Below are 13,536 nucleotides of genomic sequence, written 5' to 3' on the forward strand. Positions count from 1 at the left end.
CTTCAATTATCTCTTTGATGATCCCATAAAAGTCTACTTCACCTCGTACACAAACTCCATAGTTTGTAGTTGCCCGTTGAGTGCCATGACTATAAGTATGAAAAACATAGCCACGTGTGAAATACATAGCTGCAGTAGTTATCTTCGAAATAGGATCTAGGAGCAACTCATGAAACCATACTGCATATGTCATGTCATCATGCTCGACTTGACCTTTTAACCACAATGCATAATGTTGGTCTTTCCGCTTGTTAATTTCATCTTCTGAAACACCGTCAATGCATTCTCGGACTTGACTGACGAAAGTGCTGAAATTTTAAAACATTGTTAAGGACATTTCGTCTGTTTAATCAAATTTTAATCATGCATGGTTATAATTATGTACCTCTCGTAAGGTGCCAATTCCTCGCAATTCAGAAGTATATATGTATGTGCGCTGTGGTAGTCTTGTTCGTTTGACCAACAAGTTTCTTTTAGTTTCCCACTTAGACGTCCAATTGGTGAGAATATATCAGGCACACCTTCTACTGCGTAACTTTGTCCTACACCCCCATCGTCGTAACATCTTGGAGCCCGTTTGCGTGTACGAACCTTTGGAGCAAAGTAATAAGACGTGAAATGAGAAGTCTCTTCTGTCAGACTTCCCGCCACGATAGACCCTTCAACTTTTTCTAAGTTTTTGGCCTTACCCTTCAAATGCTTCATAAATCGTTCAAACGGATACATCCACCTAAACTGAACATGTCCTCCCAACTCTGCTTTATGAGGGAGGTGTATAGGTAAATGTTCCATAACATCGAAGAAAGCAGGTGGGAATATTTTCTCTAAATTGCACAACAATATTGGAATATTTGTAGACAGTTGTGCAACTACATCTTCTGATAATGTCCTTGTACTTAGATCACGGAAGAAAGCTCCAATGCCTCCTAGTGCCTCAAGGACATGTCCCGGTAGGAGTTCAGCAAACGCAAAAGGAAGTAACCGTTGCATAAACACATGACAATCATGACTTTTCATCCCTGAAAACTTTTGTCCTTTATCCACAGATTTAGCCATAGATACATATCCATCAGGAAATTTCACGGCTGATGATACCCAATTAAACAATGCTGTTTTTTGTTCAGAACCCAACCGAAATACAGGAACAGGTGCTTTCCCATTACTCACCATATGCAACTCAATTCTGTTACATATATCGGGTAAGTCCATCCGTGATTTAACGCTGTCTTTGGTTCTTCCTTGGACATTCAAAACAGTATGCATGATGTTATCGAAAAAATTCTTCTCAATGTGCATAACATCAAGATTATGTCTGAGCAAATGATCTTTCCAGTAAGGCAGATCCCAAAATATACTTTTCTTGTGCCAATTATGATGAACCCCATATCCTTCAGGCATATTCGCAGGAGTGTGCCAATTTCCTCCTCGGGGGACCGTTTCAAGTCCACCCCAATGATCTATTTGCGCTTCAAGCTCTTCTCCAGTTAGGTACACTGGTGGAGGGAGACGAACCAATTTGTTCTTTATAAACAAACGCCTATTTCTTCTATATTGATGGTTTGGTGGTAAAAACCGACGGTGGCAATCAAACCAACAGGTTTTCCTACCATGTTTAAGCTGAAATGCATCAGTCCTATGAAGACAATAAGGACATGATAACCTCCCATGCGTTGTCCAACCTGATAGCATTCCGTATGACGGGAAATCGCTTATTGTCTACATAAGCACCGCTCGCATCGTAAAATTTTTACCACTCGAACAGTCATATGTTCGTACTCCAACATGCCACAACTGGTTTAACTCATGTATGAGTGGTTGCAAAAACACATCAAGGGCCCGCTTCGGGTGATTTGGACCAGGGACTAATATACTTAGAAACAAAAACTCTCTTTGCATGCACATATCTGGAGGAAGGTTATATGGCGTAAGAATCACAGGCCATAATGAATATTGCCTACCAGACATACCAAATGGACTAAACCCGTCAGTGCAAAGACCAAGATAAACATTTCGCTTAGACCTAGCAAAGTCTGGATGTACGGTGTTAAAATGTTTCCAAGATTTCCCGTCAGACGGGTGAGTCATTTTGCCATCTGTTTGTGAATGTTCCGCATGCCATCTCATCGACGCAGCTGTCCGTTCAGATTGATATAGTCTTTTTAACCTATCAGTGATAGGAAGATACCACATTCGTTGGTAAGGAATCTTCTTACGCCCAGCAATTTGCGGTCTATATTGGCTTTTGGCAGAAACGACATTCTTCAAGCTTCTCATCATCTCTCCAAAAAAGCATACAATTATCAACACAAACATCAATCATCTCAGAAGGCAATCCAAGACTAAAAACCAGCTTTTGAATTTCATAATACGTTTCAGCAGCCAAATTATCATCTGGCAAATACTCTTTAATAAGATCTGCCCAATCGTTCATGCAAACTTCAGATAGATTGTGATCAGTTTTTATTGTCATCATCCGAGCTGCCAATGATAATTTTGATAAACCTTCCCTACATCCCTCGTACAGAGGCTGTTTTGCTGCGTTTAATATATCATAAAAGCGTTTTGCATCTGCATTGGGCTCCTCAACAGTATCAGCATGTGTTTCATGAAATCCATCAGTAACCATTTCATGCATCCTATCATGATCTTCACCCTGAACTTGACTACTTTGATAATCATTGGACGCTTCAAAATCCACATGTTCTTGATGATTACTACTAATCCGTGCAGCCATCTGACCACTACTTTGACCATATCCCTCTCCATGCTGATACCAAATAAAGTATTGGGGCATGAACCCTCTATTCAATAAATGCTGCCAGACAGTGTCAATAGGAATATGTTTCCTATTTTTGCATTTCACACAAGGACATTTTGCCGCTTTCAATTACAGTTTGCATAAGGCCGGCTTGGTACATGAATATTTCCAATCCGTTTTTGAAGTCTTCAGTCAACGACCCATCACCATTTTTGGGCGTATACATCCACTTTCGTAGATCGTATATAGACATTTCAAAAACAAATATTTGACTTTTTGTTTCTGAAATTTGATATAAATTTCAACTACTAAAAATTTTACTTAAACATTCAAAGACTCAAAAAATTTGTGTCTTTATATGATTTTTTGGGTTGATGGAATAATGAGAGAAGAAAGGGTATATATAGAATTTTTTGTTTGGTTACCAACATATTACCATTGCATATTTACATCAAATTTACGTCGAAATAAAAATTACATCACATTTACATTGATTTTACGTCAATTACAAGATAGAGGAAAATTAGTCGTATTATCGATGTAAATATTACGACAACATTACGACGAATTAAAATTCGTTCTTCATTCGTCGTAATATCGTCGTAACATCACGACAATTTTACGAGGGTCATTTTTTACGTCGAATTTATGACGAAATTTTTGATCGTCGTAAATACGACGTAACGTCGTCGTAAATTTACGACGACTAAAAATCGTCGTAACTAATTCGACGGAAAAACCCCTCATTCTTGTAGTGTATATATATATACACAGAGAGATATATACTTATATACATACCAACATGGCTCAGACTCTACATATATATATCCATATAATAAATATTTAACTGTGAATATTTTATTAGAGATCAAAGTATCACTTTTAGTTAAAGAAATCTGTTGTATGTGTTAATAATGATTATATATAGGATTGTCAAAGTGGATAAACCCGTCTACTTAATCTATTTTGTAATTTACTAAAATATATTTTCGACCAACCTGTACCCTGCGTTACCGGGTAAAAGATGCCTCTTCTTTGCATTTTTTTCGGTTCTGTCTATACGAGTATTGCAATTGGAAGAATTTTGATATAAAAAAAAAATTAATTTTGAATCCAAGATTTTTCTTGTTCTTATATAATTAATTATTGAAAACATATTTAGGTTTTTTAGGAAAAATAATTGAATTGATTTTCAAAATTGTACTAATTAATTATAAAAATACAAATGAAAAATATTGCAAAAGTTTAAATAGTTATATATATATATATATGTATTGATTATTATTAAAATAATAGAATATATTTTAATAAGTAATAAAATTAAGTACACTTTTGTTTTATATCTTTTTATATTCAAAAAAATATGTGACCTCTATATTTAACTATCTCTTACGGAGAAATATTTAATTGAACTTTCTATATTTTTAAAATTTATTTATATAATATTTTATAAGTAAAAATTTATTTATATAATATCTTATAAATAAAGATTCATTTATGTAGATTATTATGTAATATCTTACAAATAAATGTTTATTTTATTAAGATTCCTCAAATAATAATATAGAGATATATAACTCAATATATAACTGTTGGAGATAAATTTGATCCTTCCTACGTTGACGAATCACGGGCTAGCGCATGGCGTTCATGGTCTTTTTTTGTAGGTACGACCTCCTGGGCCAAATTAGGATTTGTATTGGGTTTACGACCCAATACGAGCTAAGCATATAGCACTGAGCCTCGAATCCATTTGGATTCGGGAGATCCGGCACGATAGACCACCTGTACTCGGGTTCCTCGTATCTAACAGCGTAGGCCACACTGTCAAGCACAAGGAGGTCGGAAACTGAGTGGTCAGGAGGAGGAGAGGTCACCTTCTCCATGTCCTAGATCTAAGCTTGGTGATCCGGAAGGATCGAGATATAAGGAAAGGTGGTCCAACACAGGTACCCAGAAAGCAAAGCCATCCATTTAAGCAATCCTGGCAGTTCGGTCCCAGTATCGAGGGATCCGGGCCGAGTATGTGTAAATCCATAAGCAGGAAACACTATTAAGATTTCCCTTCATTCAAAAACAGGAATATGGCTTAGTCTGATTTGATTACCCATACCCTTACAAACCCATGAGATTGGCAATTAATGCATCTTTCTTACACGTGTCAGATGACAATGACCTTTCGCAGGAGCCAGAGGGAAAGGCAGATGTTCAGCAAGAGCCATACCGCGCCTGAACCGCCGAACTAACCCGTACACTGATGGCGAAAGGGACGCACTAAGGAACAGTCTCGTGGCAGGCAGAACATGCCAAGAAAGCTAGTGAGACCATCAAAAGTGTGACACAAACCCAAGATTCGAACCCAGTCAAATCGGATTGTGGACTGATCCACCCAACTCACTATCTACGCACCGACCAGGTATACTAACCTGGGTCAACTAAAATCTTATAAATACTTTATCCCTTCCAACAAGGAAAGGGACACACATTTTTAGCTATCATAAGGTTTAAAAATCTCTCTAGATATTTGTTAGTCATAGTCACTGGCACCTTATACTTTCCGGTCACTATTCTGACCATCTCTAGACTTCCTCTCCATGGTGGTCCCTAAGCCGTGGAGCTTTTCCACCAACAAACTCTTCTCTTCTTTTCTTTTCCCCACAAAAAGCTCATCACCCCTAAAGGCTTGAATTGATTCTGTCTTCCTAAGGAACACTCGGCCCACTTTCTTCCTTTAAGTTTTCCAATCTCTTTCTGTTCTTCGATCAGCCACTTAGTGGCCTTTTTGGTTGTTTTCTGACTTAAGCATCAGAGAGCCTTCAGAAAACACACCTCTATGGTGGGCTTGCGGGCCTAGGGTTGTTTTTTAACAAGCCCGTTAGTCCTCCAAATGTTTTAAAATTTATAAAATCCTAGTGTCTACAAGTGCACAGATGTACGTTGTAGGACTTAGGGTGTTGATCCACAGGGAGGATGTCTAATCTGCGAGAAACAACAAACTGGGAAGTAAGCAAAGTCATAAACCAATAAAAGTTTTGGGGGTTTTTGGTTAAGATCCTAAACTAAACCTAATCTAATATTCACAAGAAATAAAATGCAATGCAGGATGAACTGTTAAAAGAATATCTCAAGCATATCAACTCAAACTAAAGACTCTTAAACTCATAGGTGGCGACTTAGACTTCTCCGGTTTACTCTAATTGATGTATGATGGCATTTCCAATTAGCTTCGGGGCGATTTATCTTCATCTATTTCTCGGAATCTGCATGGAACTAGAATAGACATATGTATGATTAACCAACTCTCGTCACCTTAATCAACTAATCACTTAGATCTAGCAATTAACTCTCGCTCTCATGCTAAACTTAAGATCATGCATTAGACATTGAATTCGTCTGCTCACATATTCTCTATAGTTAGCTTTCGACTCCTATAGCGACTATGTTCTTCTGAAGCTAGGTACGGATGATCTGATACAGCACTCTCATGGCTCTGATCGATCCTATGCTCAGAGAATAGGTCATGAATCTACTCTCATGCTTTATGAACAACTTAGAAGAGATGAGATCCAGAATATGGTCTAGAACAATAGAAATCCTAATCGATATGTATGCCTATCAAAATCTTCAAACAACTTGACTCTCTGAGACTAATCTACATGATGCAATGAATGATGAAAGACATAGAAGAATGCAAAATAATGGAACAGAAAATTTAATGAGATAAAAAGGAAAAAGAACAATGGATCTGGGGAAGAATCCCCATCTTCATCGCCTAACCATAGAAAAACAAAGTTTGGTGGCTCAAAATCTCATTATAGGAGCACACACCTGTTTAGGACTGCTAAACAATGTATTTATAGGTCCTAAGGTCTTCCAGGTCTCTTTTAGGGCTTCTCTGAAGAGGAATGGAGAAGTGGGCTTTGATGTTGGGCCTTGTAGCTCGTCCTAAGGTCCACCGGGGGTGAGAGTCTTCCAGGACAGGTAAAACATGTGTTTCCCGCGGGTGAGTCTTCCAGGACTGGTGAATTGGGTCAACTTGTTCTCCATGTATCTTTTGATTGCATCGTTGGATCTTTGTGATGTAAAGTGCTATGGAAAGTTGGTTGTCTCCTCTTGAGTGTCTTCAAATTTGAGCTGGATCCGACGGTGAGAAAGTCTTCATTTGAGGCTGAACTTCTTACGGTCTGACTCTGAGCTGAAAAAGTGGATTTCTTCCATTTTGCCATCATTTTCCCTAAGTTTCCTGAAAAGAGCCTTGAAACTACAAATACATGTATATCATAATAAAAGTTCCTAAAACTGATTAAAACTTTTTAAAAATCATTTGAAATCAATGGTGAAAAGTGGTAAAAATCAGGTGTTATCAACTCCCCTAGACTTAAGACTTTGTTTGTCCTCAAACAAAACAAGATCAAATCTGGAAAAATATCATTCAACAGAAATTAGTGGGAACTCAAAAATATCATCAACCATACTTCTAGACCTTAATTATGGACAATGCATTAATCAGATCAAGTCTAGAAAATTCTCACCAAAAGACAAATATAACTAGTCCGGTAATCTGACATGCGAAAATCCACACACTTAGAACTAACTTCCAGTCAACTCTTAACATTTACTAAAGGTTTCGTGGTTCTCATCAAAAGGACATTAAACAAGGCATTCAAAGTTAGGTATCAAAAGGCTTTTTAATGGTAAGACTTGATGTGTTTTGGGTAACCTTTTTCTGGAGTGACAGGATATTATGCAAAACAGAAAGAGAGGATGGAACTCTAAATGCCCCCACAGTTTCAGTCACATTCTCTTTGCTTCATGATTTCTGATCTCCTTTCTTCAGGTTCTCTTTATAGTTCCCCTAGACTTGGATTTTTGTCTAGGCTGTGAATCCAGAACTTCTTAAGTGAATACCTAATACCTTGGCTCAAGTGATTTCGGCTCCTAAGACTCTTTTAGGCTTTTGGTTTCCTTCTTTTTTTTTTTTTTCTCTTTTTTTTGTTTTTTTTAGAAAGGGGAATTGCCTTTTGACTTAGAGTCTTAGGGAGCACAAAATTTACCGTTTAGAATGAGCTTTTCTGAGGCATCATAAGATTTCTGGCTTCTGGTCTCTTTCAATCTTTCTCTTGAGTGACTGAAAACTATGTTGTTCCTCCCTCTCTGGTGTTTTTGCACATATTTGTCAATATAAACTTAAGAAAGAATGCATTAGGTTTGAACATGAAGGTTTGGGTTAAGGGTGTGGTACCAGCTAAAGATGAACTGTCCATCTACGACAACAAAGAGTGGTAACAATAAGGTAAAGATGTCTTAGATGTATATCATGATGCCTTTTTAAAAACCATTGATGAGAAAATTAGATGTCAAGATTAAGTCCAAGTAAAATGAGCTAGTATATCCTGTCAGAAAAGATCTCCATGAATAGAAGTCCTCTGGTGGGATTTCGAATACTCTAGCTACCGCCTAGTCTAGTACTAAACCTTGAAAGAGCTTTTATGAGTGATTGGTGTAGAAGCAAACAGGTTGGTTATCATAATCGATTTTGTCATTATTCCCTCAAAATGTATTTGACATTTGAAAACACTTTTTGAAACTCAAAACACTTTTGAAAAGTTTGAAGAAAAATAAAAAATTTTAAAATTTTAAAGAAAATGCAGAATGCAAAGGCTCATGCAAGAAAAGGTGGTTAAAATGGATGAAATCCTCCCCCAGACTTAAATCACACTGTCCCTAGTGTGAAATAAATCAGGCAAGGATGAGAAATAGAGTATGTAAGAATTTTAAAAGATTAAGAAAAAGAAAACTTACCTGGTGTTGGTGATGGATTGTGAGGTGGTTGTGGTGGTGGTAAGGTGTTGAATGGTGGGTGGTGGATGATGTGGAGTGGTGCTTGATCCAACTTGGATTGATTTGAATCAAGGTAGATGTTAAAGTGGCCAAGGGTGGCCGAATCGTGCTGGCCGCGGATGAAGTGCTCGCAGCCGCGATCAGCTTCCTCCGGCTCTCCATGCTTGCTTCTTCAATCTCTTCTTCTTCATTGTTGTTTTATTGCTTCCAGTTGTTGTCAGGCACGTCTTGGGTATCCAATTCATTGATTCCAGAGTTCAGATCATACGCCTTATGATCTTTAGAAAGTTTTTCAAATTTCTCTTCAACTTCATCTAAAGCATAGACAACTTTGTCTAAAGTAGCATCAAGCTCTTCTGTCTTGTTTTCAACCTTTGTTATGCTTTGCCACAGCTCCATTGTGTAGTCGTAGTTCTGGTTTTTTCTCTCATTCACGTCCTTATCCAAGTCATCGATCTTGAAGGTTAGGGTTTATAGCTCCTTTTCATTTTGCCGAATGTTGAACTTGTTTTTGTCTTGTTCTTCCTTGATAAACTTTATTCTCTGATCCAACACGTCATTAGCTTTGGTTTTCTGATCCTCCAGTGTCTTCACATGCTCAGAGAGGTCATCAAACCTTTTTTTGAGGCCGATGGTCATGTCATCTATCCTTGTTCGCAGGGCAGCATCGATGAGGGCTTGGGATGCAAGGAACTGATTCAGCTTGGCTTCCAATCGATTAATCAGGATGTTAAGTTGATTGTTCGCATAGTTCTGGTGCAGAATCTGATAAGGAAGAGGATGAGATGGTCGACGATTCACCAGGTGTGGCAAATAGGGCTCATCTCGATGGTGTGGAGGTCGCGAGTCTCCATGGTGGTGGTTCGGATTAGGGTTCCGAAGATGATGATCAAAATCACGCCTGGATGGTGATTCACATGCGCAGGGAGCTTCACACAGGTCGCAGGACCTTCGCTTAGGGTTAGTGATATGATCATGGACCGCGAGGAAGATCCCCAGGCCGAAGAGGAGGTTACCGAGACGGCCCTCATTGTTCCAGACGGCCCAATGACCCGGTCACCCACCAAAAAGCTCGCGGACGCTGTCCAGATTTTGCTCACCAGGCTAAAGGACCAAGGAACGGACCAAGACATAGAACCGGGTGACCAACACAAGGTCGTCCTTACGTACCAAGGTACTTGCTAACTCGGTCAGGTGTGCTCTTTAATACTCTTTTTCCTTGCACCCGGGTTTGTCCCAATGGGTTTACCGGGTGGGGTTTTAAAGTGGTTAAGGGCCGCACCATTCTCATGACCGTGGTTCAGCCGGTGCTTAGTTCGTGGGACGGGAGCTGAAGAGTCCGATTTGGCCAAGTATGCGAAGAGTCAGTCAAGAGGAGCCGAATCGTTATTGTCTTTATCATTTCCTAAGCATGACCGATGGTCTGCCTACGCTTCTATATAAACGGATTGTACTTGTCATTTTGAGGACATCATCTTTTCAATAAAAAAATTGAGTTTTCTCTCTTTTGTTCTTTTAGAACTTTGTCGATTTCTTGGTGGTTAGCCAAATTCAATCCTTCGGTTTATCAAGCTCTTGCCATCGAGTTTGACGCAGCCTTCATTCTCATTAGTTTAAGGGAATTCGTAGTCGTTATCGGGGCTTAGGGACTTTCGGGAAACACTCTTTCTCACACCTTAACATCCATAACCGCGTCTTCACTCTCTTTTGTTTCACCCCCTTGCTTTACTATTTTCTTTGCGATTGGGCCTAAGGATCTTCGAGACAAGTCTCACGCCTTAGCAACTTTCACATCGGAACGATCTAAAGACAAGGATCTATCAACCTCAATCCGACCGAGCGTGTGAAAATCTTTGGGAGTTTGTATCAAGTGGTATCAAAGCCACACGCTTGAGATATCGGTAGTATCTATCCATTTTGGCTTTAAAATTCCGCATTTTCTTATTCTGTCTTTATTGATTCAAAAAAAAAATCTCTGATTGATTCAAAAAAAAAAAAACAAAAGAGAAAACGAATCAAATTCAAAAAAAAAAAAAACAGAAACTGAATTCTTTTCTTTCTATCTGATCTCTTTCTATTCCTCAAAACGCTTGATATTCTGTTTGGTTGAAGGCTTAAATCGAGTTGTCTTGATTTAGTTCTCTTTGAACCGAGGAGAGACTCTAGTGTGTGTAAGGATATTAAGAGAGTTGAGAGAAACACCGAGAAAAACACTGTGAGTTGTTTACTAACCTGTTTTTCTTTTTGCGAGGTACCAATTTTTATGTCATCGGGTCCTTATTCGGATTCAGGCGGAGAGTGGGACTACTACACCTTTCGTGACGGAAACCACATTCGTTGGATTAACCTCAAAGAGATGGACGCTAAGCTTACCCAGATCACCGAGTTGATGGAGCGCATGAACCAACGAATGGATCTGTTAGAAGGGCAGCCACAACAGCCAGATGAAGAACAAGGTGTTCGCCAGAACCAGGAGGAACCAGAACATTGATGCGGTGTGTCGTGAGGGTGTCAAGTTTTACCCTAAATGAAAGCAATAGCCGCAAGTGCACAGCTGATCGATTGTAGTACTTAGGGATCGAATCCACAGGGAAGGAGGATCTTTCCTGCAAAAGCCTTCGAAAAAAATATAAAGTAAGGAAGTCTAGAACCAGGCGAGTTTTGTGAGGGTTTTGGTAGTGTGTTTAAAACGTAAAAACGAATTTTAAAGAGAAAGGGAATTAAAATGACATAATAACTAAACTTAACGAAAAAGGGTAAAAACGAGAAAAACGGCTAGACCTAATTGCTAAGTGAAAATCGATTGAAAGAGTAAAGAAACTAGATTAAAGCTTGAATGAAAATCGGTGTAAATCTATAAGAAAAGAGGCGCTGGGGTTCAGGGAAGTTCTCTCAGGGGTACGAACGATTCAAAACATTATTAGAGAGTAAATTTGATAAGATCTTAGCTTAAACTTTTCGAACTGGAGTCACGGACGTATAAATACGCCACTGTCGTGATCATAGACAACTATCTCTCTCAACCCTGACCAGTAGATCACTAAACCCTAAAAGAAGAGGTGCATTATGTTTAAAACTCGTCAGCATTCACAAATTGCCCATAGGTAGGTTTCCACTCCTATGTTTTTTTTGCTCTCCCAAACTAGATCTGACACCGGATGAACACTTTCGTGTCACCAAGCATCAGGATCAGATTGTAGTTCATGACGCTACTCTCATGCAGTAAAAACGAATTCAGAAGAAAAGTTCTAAGATTCAGCTCAATAGCCAATGGAATCCTCACCGAACATATATATCCCCGTCAAAAATCCCTTAATCTCAACAATAAAACTACTCAGACATGATGAACGAAATCAAAAACATAGTATTAAAAAGTAGAATAGAAACCGAAATTGAAAAAGAAATAACAAGGGTTCAAGAGACAAATCTCTCTCTCCCTAAAACCTAAAACTTAAAAAGAATTCTAAAACAATAAGAGCATATGAGGTGATACGAATTAGGGTTTCTAAAACATGTATTTATAGTGCTCAAGACATCTCTAGGGTCTAGGGTTCCGGAATCAAGGCTGGAAAAATGATACGGGCTTCAGAAATGGGCCTTCGGAGTCAGAGTTATCTGGCCGCGGTCGGGGAGCTTGTGACCGCGGGGAATGGATGGCTGGCCGCGGTCGGGGAGCTTGTGACCACGGGGAATGGTCTGTTGGCCGCGGGTGGAATCGCTTGCCGGCTGGTTTACGGGACATCTTGCTCTTCGCATATCTTTTGATTGAACCGTTGGATTGCCAAGCTGTAAAGTGTGCTGGAAAGCTGGTACTTCCATCTTTAAGATCTCCAAATTTGAGCTGGATCAGACGGTGAGAAGGCCTTCAATCGGGGGTGAACTTCTGACGGTTTGACTTTGAGCTGAAATCTGGTCTTCTATCCATTTTGTTAAGCTTTTCCCTAAGTTTCCTGAAAAGAGTCTTGGAACTACAAATACTAGAAAAACGTAATAAAAGTACTTAAAAGCAATTAAAAACATAGAAAAAGTATTTCAAAATGATCCATAAAAGTGGTCAAAATACGCTGTTATTAAACATCCGAGGAGGGATCGGAGTCGTGAAGAGGTCCTAGACAACCCCTTCTAGCAAGCCGGCCCAGGAAGCGGTATGATCGAGGCGCATGCCGAGGTCGTGGAGATCAGTTCCGCATGCAGGAGCCACGCAAAACTCGGAAGTTGACGACCAAGACCCGCCATAACGACGAAACGATCAGAACGATCCAGGCCGTGACCGAGGCTGACCTGATAACGACCTCGCCGGGATGAAGCTCCGCATAGCGTCGTTTTACGGGAAGAATGACCCGGACGCTTTCCTGTAATGGGAAAAGAAAATCGAGTTAGTCTTTGGGTGCCAAAACTTCTCTGACCAGAAAAAGATGAACTTGGCCGCAACTGAATTTCATGGCTATGCGGTCGACTGGTGGGATCAGGTGGTAACCAACCGCATGAGGAATGAGTTCTGACCCATCGCTACATGGGATGAGATGGCCGCCTTGATGCGACATCGGTTTGTGCTAGCACACTACCACTGAGAGCTGCATACACGGCTTAGACGGCTGACCCAAGGAACCAAGAGCGTTGAAGATTACTTTCAGGACATGGAACGCCTGATGCTGAAGGCCGATGTAGATGAGTCACCGGACACGACCATGGCCCGATTCCTAAGTGGGCTGAATCGAGAACTACAAGATCGCATGGAGTTACAAGAATACGCAAGCCTGTCCGAGATGTTGCACAAAGCTATTTTGGTGGAACAACAGCTCAAGAAGAAGAGCACTACTCGGCCAGTCTATGGAACCAGCTCGAGACCGGCTAACCGAGACGACAAATCTTACCCAGCCCGGAGCGACACTAAACCCCGAGCCGATTACAAACCCAGCATGTCCAACGCCAAGAAC

The sequence above is a fragment of the Eutrema salsugineum genome, unplaced genomic scaffold (assembly GCF_000478725.1).
Source record: "Eutrema salsugineum unplaced genomic scaffold, Eutsalg1_0 scaffold_12, whole genome shotgun sequence".
NCBI lineage: Eukaryota > Viridiplantae > Streptophyta > Magnoliopsida > Brassicales > Brassicaceae > Eutrema > Eutrema salsugineum.